General features: G+C 41.4%; 1 long non-coding RNA gene across 3 annotated transcripts in view; it reads left to right on the plus strand.

The window, feature by feature from the left end:
- Nucleotides 1–19,539, plus strand: part of LOC140706068 (uncharacterized) — an 88,249-nt gene that overhangs the window by 44,942 nt on the left and 23,768 nt on the right. Inside the window, exon 3 of one of the 3 annotated variants that reach the window (XR_013543201.1) lies at nucleotides 810–2,652. The exons of the other annotated variants lie outside the window; for them this stretch is intronic. This is a non-coding gene — a long non-coding RNA (uncharacterized LOC140706068). Of the gene's footprint in view, nucleotides 1–809; nucleotides 2,653–19,539 lie in introns of those variants that run through there. 3 annotated transcript variants of the gene reach the window in all.

Raw genomic sequence — 19,539 nt, forward strand, 5'->3', positions numbered from 1 at the left:
CCAACATGAATTTGACCCAGCTCCAGGAGGCAGTGGAAGACAGGAGGGCCTGGCGTGCTCTGGTCCATGGGGTCACGAAGAGTCGGACATGACCTAACAACTAAACAACAACAACAACAATCTGAGCACTCTGTGACTTGTAGCAGAATGTGTATGTTTCTTCCATTAAAAAGAATATCATACTGTGCAGAGAGGGATCACCACGTGAGGACTCAAAGGCTCTGTCAAAAATTCTGGGACTTGAGAATTAGGAGCCTCCTTATCTGAGGATATAATGAGGTGACAGAAATGAAAGCACAAGCATCTGTTTAGAGTTGAGTGGCCAATGTTTAGGGACCATGGGACCTCCATGGTACCTTCCAACACATCAAGACTGCAAACTAGAGAGGTGCTAGTATAGAGAATTTTCTTCACATGTCTGTCTCAAGACATTTTGCTACCTGAGGAATGGCAGCAAATTGTGTCCCTACCCCCAAGTTCAAGATCCATGTCCTTCAAGGTCAGACAAGTTCTTTTGAGACTGAAGAAGAAGAAAATCTCTTGGTGGCAAAAATGTAACAACAACAAATGAATTAACTATTTATTATGATATAACTAATAAATCCTCTATTCTCCCATTTTACTGGGTCCCTTCCGCTACAATCATATACACTATGCATATATACCAATGGCCTAAATATTGGATTTCACATGTCTGGTGAAGTGGACTGAAATCCTTGAAAATTCATAGAACTAAATCTGTTAATCTTAAAGGTTTGTTTCTGATTTGCTTTTTGTTTGTTTTGTTTTCATCATACGTTCCGAAACAGATGCAGAAAAAAATGGTGACAGCTTTCTCATCTCTTGCATGAGTGGGTGGAAAAATTCTTTTAAGGAAAGTATTTGTTTCATTTATATTTTAAAATTGAATGTAACTGAAACGTTCAGTCTCTGCAAACAGAGAAGCTACACTGCATATTTACTGGAGTTTGATACCATTTGAACTAACCTAGCTTTACCCAGGATTTGGGAATTCAGTAAAGCACTTAGAATCCTCTCCTCTAGCATCTTCTTATACAACAGTCCTTGAGCAAAGGATTCTATGTACCTCAACAAATTTCTAAATTCAGGATAATTTAGTGTGGAGCAATAACACTTGAAGTGCTATCAAATTGCTATTAGGGTTAATGTAGAAAATGTTCTCAGAGAGGCCAGACAGAAACCTTCATGATCTCCGGTCTAATCTTGACAAGCTCAGTCTATCAAGCCCAGCCCTATGTCAAGGAGGCATAGTGGAGAATCAAACTTCTGAACTCCCAGCCTCTGGCTCCACTGAGAACTCAGCAGTTCTGGGGTTTGTCTGTTTTAAAGACTATTCTGTCCAAGTCCTCCTTGTACTTTCCTAGCTGAACTAGGATAATTTTTACAATTAATTTCAAAATACCAGAATTGCCGTTAACCTTGATTTCCCATTCTTTCAGATCTATGATACTAATATGTGTAAAGTACTGCAAATCATATATAGTAATAGATCAACACTTTACTGATGCCCACAAGCATTCTTTGCTTTACTGCAGTCATCAATGAAGACAAGAAAAACACAATCTAAAAATCATATTTGTTGTATCAAAACTGCTTTTTTTGCAATGTTTTACTAACAAGCCCATGCACAATGTGTATGTACACACTCTGTGTGCAAAAGTACATGAACACTGATTTCTACAAAAAAATGGGGGGGAGGGGGCAGAGGAGCATCACCTTGTTCATAATGGACGAGTTCCACTTTGGAAAAAAAATGCAATCCAGACCTCCAAACTCTATAGAGAAATAAAGCTCATAAGAATTTTGGATTCAGTCTAAGTTTGTTTGCTGACATCACAGATGCTACCAACTCCTCCGATTTAGCCAGCCCCAAAGAGACACAAAGTTCGCTCTTTTGTGTAACATCTTAATAATGAAAGCAATACTTTGGACAGCAGGGTGATATTTTAAAACTATATTTCCAGAATGAAGGCTCAAATACATAACTACGTACAAGCCGTTGGTCAAGGACACAATGATCAAATGCAACCACAAGCTGCTACAAGTAAAGAAAAAACCTTCACATGGCTAGTGGGTCTAAGATGACTGTCAGATTTCAAGCACTGAGTTGTAATGAATTCCAATGAAATAATGATGTGGTGGCTCTTTTTAGGGTTTTCCAGGTAGAGAATATTCAGAAGTGGTTTACCATTCCCTTCTTCTGGGGGTATCCTGGAACTATGCAGCTTGCCCAAAGCCGCACAGGCCGGCTCTTCTCACAGGAGGCCCAGTGGGGGAATCAAACTCCCAACCTCTGGCTCCACAGCCAGATACCGAAACCACAGAACTATCCAGCCAGCTAATTCCAGTGAAAGCATTGTGATAATTTCCATTAATGTATGTAGAAAATAACAGAGAGCATTTATGTAACCAGTTGTCATTTTCTTTCTCATATATGTTTTGCCCGAGGTCTAAATTAAAGATTTACCCTAGCTGCAGTTGAGAGGTTACTGTCAGTGGTAGACTGTTGTTATGTGACATCAAGTCAGAACCAATGTATAGCCGCCCTAATGAGATATTTAAGGATCTACGTTCCACATTGTCCCAATGAATTTCCATGGCTAAGCAGGTTCTCAAATGCAGGCCTCCTGAGTCCCAATTTGTTACCCTGTCCTCTATACCACACTGGGTATCAGTGGTAGGAATTAGATTTGGTATGTAAGTTCCCCGTGTATAGATTCCTTCCTCCAATCAACCACTGGTGCTGGAATAGGTGGTACTCAAGAGGCTAAGATATGTGGAAGCCTCCTGACCCACTCGGAATACAATAAAGGCATACAGTTCAGGGCCCACCCCGCCCCCTATATCATTCAGGAAACATTCCAGCCCACTTTGTCCCCTGGGTCCATTTACAAACTCATTCATTTGTAAATCCCACTCAGTCCTAATATTGTAATGATCTTTCAGTAAAGTTTAATACACAAAGCTGCATGAGAGGAAAAAGAATATTCCAGAGTACAGAAAAACTTTCCAAATTGTGATGCGAAAGGTTTGTCTTTTCCTCACAACTCCACAAAATGGTTGGTTAAACAGCAGCAAGGGGATATATATGTTGAGCTGTGGTCTCATCCTGAATCTGCCCTAACGTCTCTGTGGTAGGAGTGCCCAAGGGAAATTTGGGCCTTATTGGGGAGTTCAGTTGTCATTCTGTGATGCCAGCAGTTCAGTCTGCTGTATTATTTTTAATTTCGCCTTTCCTCAATTCAAGTTGTTGACCCTATAAATCAGGGGTCCCCAATCTTTTTCACCCCGTGGACCGGCTGGGGAAGACAGGGACCTCCCTGCGCTCATGCGCAAACACACACACGCTCTCTTGCACAAATAAGCACATGGTCATGCGCATGCGCAAATGGCTGTGTGGCGCCTGTGCAGGCACACGTGTGCTCATGTGCAAACGGCAGCACTGCACTTGTGTGGGCATGCATGTGCACGCATGCACAAATCAGCTGTGCAGGGGTGAGTGCATGGAGGGGGCAGGGAAGGACATCTGTCTCTGTGGCCCGGTGTGGCTCAGGCCACGGACCGGCACCGGGCCACAGAGCGGGGGTTGGGGACCTCTGCTGGCTCCATGTTTGCTGTCCCTTCCTCAAGCAGGTGAAACCTTTCTCTTCAGGTAGGTTTTCCCTTAGTGACTGGCTGTCTAAGTGGGGTTTTAAAATTGGGATGATTAATATTTTGTTGGTTTAATCTATTTTAATAACACTTGAGGTGAGGGGGATGCAGGTGGGCAACACTAGTGAGCCACCTGTCCTCAAGACACAAATATCAGGGAACTGGGAGGAAGATAACTTTTTGCAGGAGCAGTCTGGTGCAGCTAAAAGAGAGAGAGAGAGAGAGAGAGAGAGAGAGAGAGTTCTCTGAGGAACAACTGGAGAAGGCAGAGTCAAGAAGAATAAAGGGACAGGACCGGGAAAGCGTGGGATCATTGCCTGTCTCTGAAGAAGAGGACTTAAGGGGGATGCAAGAGAGAAGCCATCTGCTGTTTTTGGGTTTGTTTACTTGTGACAGGAATCTGATGACAGAGACTCCAGCCACACGCTTAGACAAGGGTATGGTGGTTTGGATGCTATCACAGTCCTAGAGAAGCAAGCAACAGGTGGAGATGATCTGCAGCTAGTGCCTGATCCTCTTTTGCTTATCCACACAAGCCTTCCCTAAAAGGGCTGCTTCTAGGATCTCTCCTCTTCTTCCACCTTTCCAGAACATGGACTCCAGGGAATTCCAGTGATGTTAACTGGGGCCCCAAGTTTGCAAGTGACATCGAAGGGACTATAATTCACCCCTGTGAGACTGTAGGGGGAAAGGCAGGGGAAAGTGATACTGAACCGCTAATAAAAGCCAATAAGCTAAGGTGGAACCCACTAAGTTGTTGCTGGGGAACCCTTTCCCTGCTGGTGTCACAGGGAAGCGGGGCTGGTGGGGCACACATTTTTATTTGAATTTTTAGCATAACAGACTGTATATTCAATTCTTTTTAAATATTTGAATAATATATTGTTTTTTAATTGATGTAAGCCACCTTGGGATGTTTTCATGTAGAAAGGCAGGGTAAAATATTTTAAATAAATAGATATGGATGCCAGATGGAATTTGAAGGATCCATTGTGGTGGTGGTGGTCTACTCCATAGTCTTCTGGAATTGCATAAATACCCTTGGTTCAATCCATCTTTGCACATTTATCCTATGAGAAACCACACTGTTGATTGAAGCTGCATGCAAAAGATTCTGCTCTGGACGACAGGGAAAGACAAATGGCTGGGTTTCTAATATGAATATATTTATAGGCCTGTGACCCTAGAAGCATCACTTCCTCTGCAGATCACAAGGGCCAAACTTTGTTTTCGTTTCTCAGATTAGTAGAAAGCTTCCCAGCAAAAGTTCTCAGAGCAATCTGCAAGGATATAATTAGAATCAGCCAATTTAAAAAGACAAAATTAACATGCCCACACTTGTTAAATGCATTTGGAAACAGATTATTAAAAACTATATGCACTCCCTGTTATTGACATGTGGTCTTTTTGTACAGAACAACAAAATAATAATTAAGTAAAATAATTCAGAATTATCCCAGTAATAGCGTTTCAATCTGTTGTCAGTGCTGAAACAAACTTTCTCTGTGCCATATGTAAATTTGAAAAAAATGGGCCCCTTTCTAAGAAAAGCTAGTCCTAACTAGAGTAGACCCATTGGCCAAAATCTTGTTTTGAGCAGCTCAAGGCTGCACCAGTGATAGTGGGCTATTGTGTGGCATAGTTCTTTACTGCTTGATGAAACACCCAGCACATTTATGCTGGCATAACTTCAGTCCATACTTATGTAAATCTGACTGATTCAGTGGGTCTTCATGGGAATAGGAATTAGAGCACATTGAGATGGCTTTATTGTTGCTATCTGAATAGTTTTGGTGCTGTTTGGTTCAAATCAAATTACAGCAGCTACATATGTTTTGACTTAGAGAACAATCCATCCTGCCCCTTTTTAGAGCTGCCCTGCTCTTTTTTTTAGCACAGCGCTAGCGCTATAGGGGTTTTTTTGTCATGATTCGGAGTGATCTTTATTATTTATTTATTTATTTTATTTATTTTATTGGATTTCTACCCTGCCCATCTAGACCAAACGTCTACTCTAGGCAGTTTACAGATTTAAAAACAAAAAAGCCAATAAGCATATATTATAAATCCAAGGTTGTGAAAGTATATGAAATTAAGATACGGCAGGAGAGAAAGCCTGCCCAAATAGCCAGATTTTAAGTTTGTTCCTGAAAACACCCAGAGAGGTAGCCAGGCGGATCTCCACAGGCAAGTTGTTCCAAAGGTGAGGGGCCACTGTTAGCCTGTTCTATAGCACATGTTGATCATTAATTCACACCAAAATAAAGCAATGGGTGGTGTGATCTGAGGTGACACCCCTGTGGCATATTTGGTGGATTGTGGTATTGAAATTGATGATGGAGACCCTCCCCCTACATTTTCATCTACTCTCTCATTTTGATTTTTTTTATATTTTCCAGTTGATATAAAACAATATACATTGATGGTATTTTAATTGTACCATGCTAGGTAGATAGATGCATTGCTGTTTCGCTATCTCACTTTAAAACAAAAGGGTTGCCTGCTGAATAATGACAGCCATGAGAAAAGGCAGGGAAGGGAGCAAGAAGGGGAGTGTCATTAATCAAAATGGAGACAATTGAAACAATCCAAAGACGTGTCTGGACCCTTCTCATGGGAGAAAAAATATCGATCAATGTGAATGGAAGGATAACTCAAGTGAGAGATAATATGTGTGTTCAGTCGTTTAGTCGTGTCCGACTCTTCGTGACCCCATGGACCAGAGCACGCCAGGCCCTCCTATCCTCCACCGCCTCCCGGAGTTGTGTCAAATTCATGTTGGTTGCTTCGATGACACTGTCCAACCATCTCATCCTCGGTCGTCCCCTTATCCTCTTGCCTTCACACTTTCCCAACATCAAAGTCTTTTCCAAGGAGTCTTCTCTTCTCATGAGATGGCCAAAGTACTGGAGCCTCAGCTTCAGGATCTGTCCTTCCAATGAGCACTCGGGGTTGATTTCCTTTAGAATTGATAGGTTTGTTCTCTTTGCAGTCCAGGGAACTCTCAAGAGTCTCCTCCAGCACCACAATTCAAAGGCATCAATTCTTCGGCGGTCAGCTTTCTTTATGGTCCAGCTCTCACTTCCATACAACACTACAGGAAAAACCATAGCTTTGACTATTCGGACTTTTGTTGGCAAGGTGATGTCTCTGCTTTTTAAGATGCTGTCAAGGTTTGTCATTGCTTTCCTCCCAAGAAGCAGGTGTCTTTTAATTTTGGGGCTGCTGTCTCATCTGCAGTGATCATGGAGCTCAAGAAAGTAAAATCTGTCACTGCCTCCATATCTTCCCCTTCTATTTCCCAGGAGGTGATGGGACCAGTGGCCATGATCTTAGTTTTTTTGATGTTGAGTTTCAGACCGTTTTTTGCACTCTCGTCTTTCACCCTCATTACAAGGTTCTTTAGTTCCTCCTCACTTTCCGCCATCAGAGTGGTATCATCTGCATATTGGAGGTTGTTGATATTTCTTCCTGCAAGCTTAATTCCAGCTTGGGATTCCTCCAGTCCAGCCTTCCGCATGATGTATTCTGCATATAAGTTAAATAAGCAGGGGGACAATATACAGCCTTGTCGTACTCCTTTCCCAATTTTGAACCAATCCGTTGTTCCATATCCAGCTCTAACTGTTGCTTCCTGTCCCACATATAGGTTTCTCAGGAGATGGATAAGGTGGTCAGGCACACCCATTTCTTTTAGGACTTGCCATAGTTTGCTGTGGTCCACACAGTCAAAGGCTTTTGCATAGTCAATGAAGCAGAAGTAGATGTTTTTCTGGGACTCTCTGGCTTTCTCCATAATCCAGCGCATGTTGGCAATTTGGTCTCGAGTTCCTCTGCCCCTTCGGAATCCCGCTTGTACTTCTGGGAGTTCTCGGTCCACATACTGCTGAAGCCTACCTTGTATGATTTTGAGCATAACTTTGCTGGCGTATGAGATTAGTGCAATTGTCCGGTAGTTGGAGCATTCTTTGGCACTGCCCTTCTTTGGTATTGGGATGTAGACTGATCTTTTCCAGTCCTCTGGCCACTGTTGAGTTTTCCAAACTTGTTGGCATATTGAATGTAGCACCTTAACAGCATCATCCTAAAGATCACACTAAAGATAACCTTTTAAGCACATACTAGGCCACTTCAACACCCCCTGTCTGGAAATGCTCATGGATACAGGCCTTTGTCTGTTTTGAAAAATACATATATTGATAGGTATTATTTACATCCCTCTATATTTTGTCTAAACTCCCTATATTTCAAAGTGCTTGACAGGTATATAAATCCAGACAATAACATATGGAATGTACTCACTATATGTAAGTGACAAATGCCATTTAATAAGGCAAATTGGTCATATCATGTGTTTTTGACTTCAGCTCCCAGCAGCCTCAGTTAGAATGGCAAATAATAAGGACTATGGGGATTGTAGTCTAAAACATCTGGAACACAAGATTTTCCTGCTGCACTTTTAGACACTACACTCTATGACTAGAATCCTGTGCTGGTGTTTGGTGTACTGTAGGATGAGCAGTACCATAAAACTCTCATATATCCCAGAGGCTATAAATGCAATCAGTAGCACCATCTCCCATTATCTGTGAAATCTTGTTGCAGTGTTTCTGGTTCCCTCCCTGCATATGTCAGTCAGGTCACACGTTGTGGGACATAAGATATGAAAATTTGAGAACCACTGTTTTATTCAAGCTTTACCCACATGCTTGTTTCACCATAGCAACAATCAAATAAAAGATTAATCAACCAACCTTCCCCCTCCACAATTAAGTGCCATGCATTTATATGGGTTCCTTGTTGAAGTCCGTTTGGCCTCCTCCCTCTCATCCTTCAAGAGGATGCTGAAGATATTTTTGTTTCAGGAAGCATGAAAGAGCAACCTCCCTTAAGTTTCTCTTCATACAGTATGTGCTCTCTGAAGTTTGCCATCATTTGGGGGGGTTTATTTGCTGTAGGGTTTTATTTCATTGGTTTTCTTGGGTGGTTACAGTTATTGTCTATTTTATCTTTGTGAACAGAGTAATGTCTTACACTAAGTCAGTGGTAAATAAAGAAATGAATAAAATAAAATAAACAAGGCTAGAATCCAATTGAAGACTCTTGCCAATGTTAAATCCACCAGTGTAAACTTCAGTGGCAAACTGCTGCTAGCTAAGAAGTTGGCATTCCCATGTTGTTGTGTGCCCAGTCACATGACTCATATAGAACACCAACCACAAGCACCAACTTCTTAACTAACAGCTATTTGCTGCTGAGATTTACAGAGCTGGACTTCCTGAGGGATGCTGATGATTCTAAATAAGAGGGTTCTGGCCTTTATACTCGAGGTAATATATTAATTGTATAGTATATAAATATTATATAATAGATTATTTATTGCACTTTGTCTCAGATGAATTCAAGGCATTGTGCATGGTCTCCTCCTTCACATTTGGAAGAGGGTGACTGACCCATGGTTTCACAGCTCTGTAAGGACTAGTACCAGGATCTCCCATGTCCCAATTTGACATTTAACCACTAGACTACACTGTCCCTGCACATAAGATATTTGTCAGGATTCAAATCAGTTGAAACCAAGTTGCTAATTAACCTTTTATCCAGTCAGTTGCTGGTGTGAAACTGGGGTGTGGGTGGAGTCTTGATATTTGTCAGGTTGCGCAGCTATCTTTCCAAGTGATTGTGTTATACACCCATCCTGTTACCCAGTCTGTAGAAATGGATGAAGTTCCACAAAAGCTTGCATTCAAATATAACAATGTTTAAAATGTCATGACATTTTTTTTGTCTTTTTCATTTTTCTTTTGCTTGATATTCGTCATGAGCGTTTGAAGCAGTCTGGGCCACAGATCAAAACAAAATTGTTTATTTCTGCAAGTATAAAATTACCCCCGGACTAGCATTAAATGTGAGCTTGCTTTTTTTTAAAAAAAGCCATGAGGTTAATAATATCTACCTATTTACCAATAAAATAACTGAGGGGAGATGATTTAAAACAAACCAGGTGGCAACCTCATAAGAAAACTGACACACTTAAAATGTTGAACATCAGAAGCCAGTAAGAGAGGGCCCTTCCCTTTGAAGCTACATGGGAGCTTTTGAACAACTATAAAGAGCAGTAAAGATGAAACATTGGTCACATCCTTCTTCCCAAGTACTTAAAAGAAGTGTGCATCGTGGTGTTTGAGCATTTCCTGGTGTGTTAATGACAAGATGCTCTCAAGACATCTGAGGCCAGCTGGAACTTAACTGCCAGAACATGTCCAGCTGGATGGCGGAGGGAGGAAAGACAGGGTTCCATTTGCTGGTATGAAAGGCAAAAATACAAAGCGGGAAGAACTAATTACTTCAGTTCTGAGGAATTAAAAGTTGAATGGCCATGTCGTCATAGTGACAATACTTTGTTTCTAATAGGTTTTTGCTTTTCCAGAGTGGTTATCAACACAGTAACTAAAAAGAAACAGGACTGGCACTGCTGGGTTCCACAGAGTCACATGTTTTGTAAGTTGATTATCCACTCAGATTTTCCTACACATCCACCATAGAATGATGTGGATTATCTTTCTGGTGCCCCACAGTTTGATGTGGGGGACGGTGGTTTAGAAAATCCTTTTCTAGCCAGTAAGATATGTTTTTCTGCGAATTTATTAATAGCACTCAATATAATTATTTCCTCACACTTGTATATACTGGCTGAAATCCAGCAGGAAAGTCACAAGTAGATAGGCTTATTGAATGAGTAAATCTTACAGTGAAATTGACTCATCAAATCCCCACTGATTCAATGGGTCCACTCTAGGTGTGACTTACTACTGATTTTCAGACCTTGTGTATTATCCCTTGGGTGGAGAAACTTTTGGCCTCCAGATGTTTCCGCCTCATCAATTCCACCCAAGCATAGCCAATGGTAAAAGATTATGGAAATGTGAAGCAAAAATATTGGAGGACCAAAGTTTCCTGTCTTAATTAATTAAACCAAAAGTGTAGAAAGTGAGATAATCCCTAACATGTAAGATTGTATATCATTACACGAGTGTAGACTGGAGAGTGAATGTGGAATTTTGACCCCTTGCACCTAATGTGCTCTTTCTTGTACAATATCTCTTAAAGTCGGCTGTCCGGGCTTTTTCACAAGTAGACCTATCAGCTTTCACAGCATCATCTGAAGTTTCAGGGAACAGTGGTGTTCTCTCCAAGTCTGGAAGAGGAGAGAACTCTTAGTGTGAGTGGTACTGCAGTAGGAGAAACTTCAATTTTTCAGGAAGATACAACTTTACAGCCTGGATGCTCATCTCCATACATTTCTAGTTGGTGCTAGGTCTCAAGGACTCACTGCAAAACTGTTATGAAGTGCGTTACGCTTGTGCAATGTTTGATGTACAACAATGTTGTACATTTAAAAAAACAGAAGTGTTGGCAGCAGTGGTACAGATCCTGCAGGGGGAACCCATATGGGCTGGTAGTGAGCATGTGTCATCCATGTGGTAAGCCCACATCGAATTCCTTAGCAGGAATGGGTGCAACCACAGCATCTGCTAGGTGCATTTTACTGCTATACTTCTATATTATCAGTCAATTTTTACTACATTCTAGGCCATTTTTACAATCATGTGGATGAAAAGCAGTTCCAGATACGTTTCTAAACTCTTCCTGAGCAGCCCCCATGACATCACAATGATTTGCTTTCTTAGCTGAGATTTTGGCCCTGAAATCTCAGGAAAAGGATATTGTCGACTTAGCAACCCTAATTAGAGTTCACTCAGACATGCATAGAGAGAAAGTTAGGTTGCAATAACACTAGTCCTTTCGGAGTTGGCTGATGGGGTCTAAACTGGGTTGCTTGAGGTCAGGAGGAGGAGTGATATGCCATTTGGTGCGATCTGCACCTCCAAACGGCATACTGACCACAAGCGACCATATTTAGCCTGGTTCCTTCCACTCTCAATTTCCAGTATTGTTTAGTGGCTTAATAAACAATTTGTCTACAAACTGAACATTTCTCCCCTTCTGTGGAAGAGAAGAAGAAGTGAAATGATTATTATTTGCTTCTGCTAGAACATCACTGATATGCTGAATTATTTAGATTAAAAAAATTGGTTGTTGTGGGTTTTTCGGGCTCTTTGGCCGCGTTCTGAAGGTTTTTCTTCCTAACGTTTCGCCAGTTTCTGTGGCCAGCATCAGAGGACAGGAGTCAGAACTCTGTGCTCTGGTGCAGTTTGTTTGGATAGCTGAGTATTTATAGCTGTGCGGTCAGCTTTTGTCCTTTTCAGGAGATGGGTGATTATGGTGATCAGCGTGTTCTTTGTTGTGGGTGTATTGTTGTGATAAGAGGGAGAGATTATCTGTCACTGTGATTCATGGATGTTGTTAGCTGGTCTTTTGCGTGCAGTGATCACCAGTCCTTGTAGATGGGTAGAGTTCATTGAACTTTTGCAGGCTGTATTTTTCAGTGCTGGGAGCCAGGATTTGTTGAGTTTAAAACTGTATTCCTTTTTGTTGAAGCTCTGCTGGTGTTTGTGCTTTTCAATGGCTTCCCTGTGCAGTCTAACATAATGATTGCTGGGGTTGTCCAGTACTTCAGTATTTTGAAATAGAATTTAGGGCATGTTCAGCTACTGTCGATTTTTCCGGTTGTTTTAATCTGCAGTGTCTCTCATGTTCTTTGATTCTGGTGTGAATTTTGTGGTTCCAATATATACCTGTCCACAACTGCAAGGTATCTGGTATACTCCTGCAGTGGTGGTGGGGCATCCCTTTTGTCCTTTGCTGACCGTAACATTTGTTTTATTTTTGTGGTGGGCTTGAATACTGTTTGTAGGTTGTGTTTTTTCAAAAGTTTTCCCATACGGTCCGTGACCCCTTTGATGTATGGCAGAAATACTTTATATGTGGGTGGCTGTTTGATGTTGTTTTCAGTTTGGTGTTGTTTTCTTGGTTTGATGGCTCCTATGATTTCATTTTTGGAGTATCCATTTGCCTGTAGGACCCAGTTCAGATGGTTGAGTTCGATGCCGAGAAATTGAGCTTCACAGTTCCGATTTGCACAGTCTACCAGTGTTTTGATTATGCCTCTTTTTTGCTGTGGGTAGTGGTTGGAATTTTTGCGTAGGTGCCGGTCTGTGTGGGTGGATTTTCTATAGACCTTGTGTCCCAATAGGAGGTCAGTTTTGCATACGACCATGACATCTAAGAAAGGGAGCTGACCCTCTATTTCTTTTTCCATGATGAATTGTATATTTGGGTGGATGCTGTTGAGATGGTTTAGAAATTCCTCCAGTTTTAATTCACTGTGGTTCCAAATTGTGAAGGTGTCATCCATGTATTGGAACCAGACTGTGGGTGCGAAGGGTGCTGAAGCCAGGGTCTGTTTTTTTAAATGTTCCATGTAAAAGCTTGCTATTACCAGGCTGAGGGGGCTCCCCATGGCCACTCCATCTGTCTGTTTATAGAACTCATTATCCCACTGAAAATAGCTGGTCGTTAGGCAGTGTTGGAAAAGGGCCTTGATGTCTTCTGGAAAGATCTGCTGGATGAGTGTCAAAGTGTCCTTTATCGGTACCTTGGTGAATAGGGATAATATGTCAAAGCTGATCAGTCTGTCCCCGGGGCTGAGTTCTAGGGTGCTGATCTTGCTTATGAAATGTCCTGAGTCTTTGATGTAGGATGAGGTTTGTTTAATGTGGGTCTGTAGGAGGGTGGCTAGGTATTTTGCTAATCCATATGTCGGGGAGCCGATGGTACTTACAATGGGCCTGAGTGGGATTGAGTCTTTGTGGATTTGGGGGAGTTCGTATAGTCTTGGTGGGAGAGCTTCTATCTTGCAGATTTGTTGAAGGACGTTGGGGTGCAGGGAGCAATTCCTGATCAGCATGTTTGTTTGTTTTGTGATTTTGTTGGTGGGCCCCGTTTCAGTTTTCTGTAGGTGGTAAAACGTTAGGAAGAACAACCTTCAGAACACAGAGCCCAAAAAACCCATAACAACCATCAGATCCCAGCCATGAAAGCCTTCGAGAATACATTAAAAATATTCTTTGCTTTGTGTTTAGTGCTGATTAAGAAGCTGCCTGTTGTCATGGTTTCAATCGGTACTTTACAAAAAGGAAAATAAAATTTAAAAAATCTAAGTGATTCAGTACATCTGCAATGGTCCAATTGAGGCAAACAACAACAACAACAACCACTTCCCCTTCTCCTCTGCAGATGGGGAAGGAAAATGTTCAGTTTGCCGATACCCTGAAGTGGCTTGGTTTTTAAGCCACTTCAGGATATTGGAAATTGACAGTGGAAAGGACCTTTGCAGTTTTGATATCTGTAAAGCTTGGTTTTGATCCATTTCCAGTGATTCCATGCACTGGAAATGGACAGGTAGAGTGCACCTACCTGGCCCAAAAAAGTAGAAGTCCATCACAATGGCTCAAAAAGGTACACCTAGGGATGCTCTGGGGATGATTAGGTTGACTCTATCTATCAGGTTGTCTGATCGCCAGATGGAAAAAAAAAGAATCAACTAACCCCTTCTGCAGTGCACCAAAGAGCAGGACAAATGCCCATCTGATTGAGCCCTAAGATTGGTAGGCACAATCTTGATTCCACATCTAATCATGTTTATTGTAAACAAAAGATTTATACAATGCTAATGCATGTGGTAAGATGCCTCCTCTTTAGCAGCTAATCAATTGCCAAAAGCTTTCCTGAATTTACCTGCTGGCAGAAGGACAACAGTTAGGGTACCAGGTTTGCCTCCATTAACGAGGAATTCCAGAGCCAGGAGGCAATTACCAAAAAGCCCCAGAGAAACAGGTAGAAATCTTTAGCTTTCTTGAACACAGGTAACACTTGGGGTAGGGGATGTACACCTCATTTCTAGCCAACTTAGAATGATTTTTACCAGGTCCAGCTTTACAGGATAGAACCACCCTGACCATTAGCTAGGGTGAGGCAGGCTCAGATGTCAGATCACTGCGGGCATGGCGAAACAGTCACTACCACCCATGTACTGCTGCCTAAGCCTGCCCCTGCTGCTGTCAGACTTATTTATTTATTTATTTATTTATTTATTTATTTATTTATTTATTTATTTATTTATTTATTTATTTATTTATTTATTTATTTATTTATTTATTTATTTATTTATTTATTTATTTATTTAGCTACCTGTCACTATAATGTCTTGCCACCTAGGACCCTCAGAGCCAGGAATTAGTCACAAAGCCATTTAAAGATGCAATTACATAGCAGTAAAGGTGTGAATGGATCCACTGTGAAGAAGCACCCTGGAAGTTGGGTTTCCCCAGATAAATTCACTTTAGCCAACTACACAGGAGCTGGGAGGGAGGGAGGAAAAAACTGGCAATCTGCCTTGTTTGCAGCTTGTTCAGCTAGCTCTCAAGTGTCCCTCCAGAACTGCAGTAGGAAAGCCTACCTCAGAGTTACTTTAACAAGCTGCAAACTGTTATCTAAAGCTGCTGAAGATGCAAAGAGCTACCTGGACAAGCAATTTTGTCCCTGCTCTCTGCTGACCCCTCACTCTGTTCCTCCCCTTTTCTCTTAGCTGCCTAACCAGCACTTACCCTAGGCCCGAAGAGAAGAGAAAACACAAGAGGTGCTCAGTTGAGGGAAAAGGACACCTCAGCAAGTGCCCCTTGGCTTACTCTCTCCTCACCTTTAACTAGGAAGCAGTGAGAGGTGGCTTCTGTTTGCCTATTCAGCATCAGCACAAGTGATTACACTTCCTGGAATGATGCATTTGGTTGGGGACAAGTAGAAGCCCCAGATGTGGAGGGGGAAAGCACAAACGGAGACAGGATTATTCCACACTGATTCACATTAATTTGTAAGCAATGCAGTCAGTACAAACCGGACCATCCCTATCTGGGAGCATTCCCTGCATCATTTGTCAGTGTGGTTGTTCCCTAAGTATGGAGGTGGGAAGGTAAGGAAGCCATCTGAAGAAGAAGAAAAGGAGTGGCACTTCCTACCTCCCCTCCCCTCCTCATCCCCATTCCCTCTGCATGCCACTGTGTCGCAGTGGGAGGTGGTGGTGAGCTGCACTTCTTTTCCAAGAAACAGTGGAATTGCTTGTGCCAGCCTTGGTACTGGAAACAACCAAGTCAAAATCTGGCTATGATTTTTCCTAGCGTTCAAACAATGTGAGGCTGAAATTGATACCAGCACTGTCAAAGAGTAACAAAGATAATTACTTTCTGGGTTTTTAAAAACCCGCTTCAGTAATATTTTGTTGTTGCTGTTGTTGCTTTGCACTGTTGGCGATGTTTGGGTCATAAGAACTTCTCAGATTAGAAGTTCCCAATTTAGTGCTAAGTTACTAAAATAAGAAGATCAAAGAAAGCAAAAAAAAAAATCCAGAACAGAAGATCATTTCTAAAGGGGTTCTTCAAGATTTCTGAAATGATTTTTATCGATTTCTTGAAGAGAGTCTGATTTATTAAAATGAAGAGGGGGTGTGTATTAAAAAACAAGTGTACACAGAAATCTGCAGTCATTAGATACCAGGTACCACCAAATGGGGGGAGAAGACCAGTACTCTTTCTGGATGACCCCTGAGACGGAAATAGGTAAGCCAGTTTTGCCCTGTGAAATAGGCAGGTGAGACATTTAGCAAAAGCTGAGCAAGAACCATAGAAATATTGTCTGTAGGAGCATTAAGCTTAACTTGTACATTTGTAAAATAAATGCCTCTAAATCGGGGTGTCCAACCTTTCACCTTCCCTGGGCCACATTAGAAGATGAAAATTTGGTTTGGACCGCACATAAATTTGATTTGGGCTGCATGGGGGGGCAGCCCTAGCCATCCTCCACAGCCCCGCTCCAAGCGCTTACCGGCAGCTGCGATCTCAGACAGCAGAGGCTGCCAGCTTTGACTCCGGTGGCTTTATGGGGCCGGGAGGGGGTCCACCTATTAACAGGGACGGCGCAATGCAGTCACACTCACACAGCCCGCCTCTCCCCACCCCTCCAGCTCCTTCCTTCCTTCATTCCCTCCCCCCCCCCAGCCGCATTCCGTCCGCAAGTGCCAGCAGTATAACTTGAAACTTTGGAATTTCTTTAAAAATAAAAAATTGCACTGGGCCACAGGCCGCAGGTTGGACAAGCCTGCTCTAAATCTTCCATCTTCAAAAGAGAATGAGACCCTGTAAAAACTAATTCTGCAGCCTGTCACAACAAAAGGAATTATTTTATTTTATCATCTAATGCCAGTGTGTTCTAAATCATTGAGGACTAGGATGTGGGAAATTTTATTAAATTAATCTGTGAAAATTTACATCTATTTTTTTCCTCTGTGGACAATTTGCCCGAAGAATTTCTCTATAGTGAAATGTGGAACAAGTTGTGTCTGTTCTAACTAAACTATGTGGGTTTCTTTACTCAGGTAAGTGCTCTTAACCTTTTCTAGGCATCAGTTCAATTCCACAATAATAAGTTCCATATTGCAGATCATCTGAAATGATCCACAATATGGTCATGTCTCGGGAGAAGCAGAGAGAACAAAGTAACTTTGCAGTAGGCCCAGCTTTGCATTGGGTTTAAGACTGTTATGCTTTTTAATGTTAACTGTACCAACCATATGGTCTTTATTCAACTGATTTCCTTCCAACCAGAAAACAATTAGTGATGTGGGAAGGCAGGAGGTGGAGAATTAGGGATTTAAATGTTTTAAATACAGCCCAGTATATGTTGTCTCTGTTTCATCTGTAAATACAATTAGTAGCCTGTCCCCCTCCTTTCAGTTGGATTCCTGCAACTACAGATCTGATCATTGGTTTAAGCTTCCGTTTAAAAAAGACTCATGTTCTTTTGCCTACTACCAAAGACTTCAGTGATGGATCAGTTAATGAATATCTGTCGCAGGAACTAGTCTGAAAGAATCTTCCAATGTGAGGGACTGTATTGTCATGAGATTGTCATAGTGTATAGTATTTGACAGAAAACAACAAGAGTGAAAGTTTGGTGGCTAGGAGTTTCAGAACAAGATCAAGGCAGGATTGCCTCAGGCTTTCCAGGAAAAAAAAACAGGTCTTATTTTATCCCCACCACCACCACCTCCAATCCTTAACCCCTTTCTATTTTATTTGTTGTTGTAAGAACCTTAAAGTAACGAATCAGTTCCTTATGATGCCTTTTTCCCTCCTTCTCCCTGTCAACTCCATTTCCCTTAATGGTGTGTGTTTTTCAAAGTCTGCAGGAGAGGTGCCAAGAGAGTGTCTAAAGATGGTGCTCACGCATGGCCAAGCCTCAGGTGGCAGATGGCTTTAAATGGCATATCCCTCCCTGTAAGCAGCCACCATGACAGCTAGAGTAGACTATGTCTAGATGGGTGGCATATAAATGCAATAAATAAATAAATAAATAAATAAATAAATAAATAAATAAATAAATAAATAAATAAATGAATGAATGAATGAATGAATGAATGAATGAATGAATGAATGAATGAATGAATGAATAAATAAATAAATAAATAAATAAATAAATAGCTGCGTTGGCCAGTCTGAAAAAGAGGCATCTCTTGGCTCCTATCATAGCAGGAAGCAGCAGTGGCAATACTGGGAACAGAGGCAGCTGACTAGAAAATGACCTAGACTACTCTTCCCATAGGCATTTTTAATGCTGTAATAATTTATTATTTAGTGCTTCATTTTGTTTCTTTTAATACTTTAAGCCACCTTGGATCCTTTAGGAGAAAGAAAGCATAAACATTTTTATAATAAGTCATAAATAAATAAGAGAGAGCCAGGCTTTGATGGGGTGCATGCAACTGCCTCTGTGGCAACAGTAGTGTGTGTGTGTGCATAAGAAGTATTGTAGACATCTGAAGCATGATTATTCCTACTTGAAAACTTTCTTAATTCCCCACCCTAGGGATCTGCAAAATAGTAATGATGATTTGATGTGTTGTGAACCGCCCAGAGAGTTTGCACTAATGGGCCGTATAGAAGGTGAAATATACATAAATAAGCGTAGACTTGCAATGTGGGGGGAAAGCGCACACTACCTCAGGCGGCAGGAAAACTTGGGCTGCCCTCATGAAGTCCAAAAGGCACCGAAGACAAACTGCTCCTCGTCTGTTCTCTTGGAAGCCAAGGAATTGGGCAACTAATGTACATGTGTTACCCTCCTTCCTTTGGGATACTTCGACACTTCGTATTAGAAATGGGGTATTCGTATTTGTCTCCCGGGGAGACAAATGGTTATTTATTTTATTTATTATTTATTTATTTGATTTATATACCACCCATCTGGCAGCAAGGCCACTCTGAGTGGGTTACAACAAATAACAAAAAACAACAGAGTAATAGAATAGCAAATAGGGACGTTCATACAGAGGGGTGAAAAATCAAAAATCATAAAGTGAAGTGAGAATAAAATTATAATACAATAAATACAATTAAAAGCGTAGAAAAATAAAAACATGGAGCATGGCAGTATGATAGAAGTTATATAGAGAGAGATTCGTCTGGCGCCGACACTGATGACATTTCGGCGCCAGGTCAAAACTTTCCTGCTCCAGAAGGCTTTTAATTAAAATAATATTAGCTGTGGGTCCGATGGCAATTTTTATATATATTTTAATTGTATTTTAATTGTTTTGAATTTTTATTGTATTTTAAATGTTGTAAGCTGCCCAGAGACCTTTGGGTAGTGTGGGCGGCATATAAATAAATAAATAAATAAATAAATAAACAAACAAACAAACAAACAAACATTATTGAACATTATTGTATCAGAGTATATGAATGTTGCCCTTTGGACCTACGCCCCAGAACCAACCAGTCCACTTACTGCTCACGGTATGGTGTGTGCAGCTGCCGTCATTTGCACCTCACCCATTATGGAAGTAGCCCAGCT

The sequence above is a fragment of the Pogona vitticeps genome, chromosome 3 (genome assembly GCF_051106095.1).
Source record: "Pogona vitticeps strain Pit_001003342236 chromosome 3, PviZW2.1, whole genome shotgun sequence".
In the NCBI taxonomy this organism is placed as follows: Eukaryota; Metazoa; Chordata; class Lepidosauria; order Squamata; family Agamidae; genus Pogona; species Pogona vitticeps.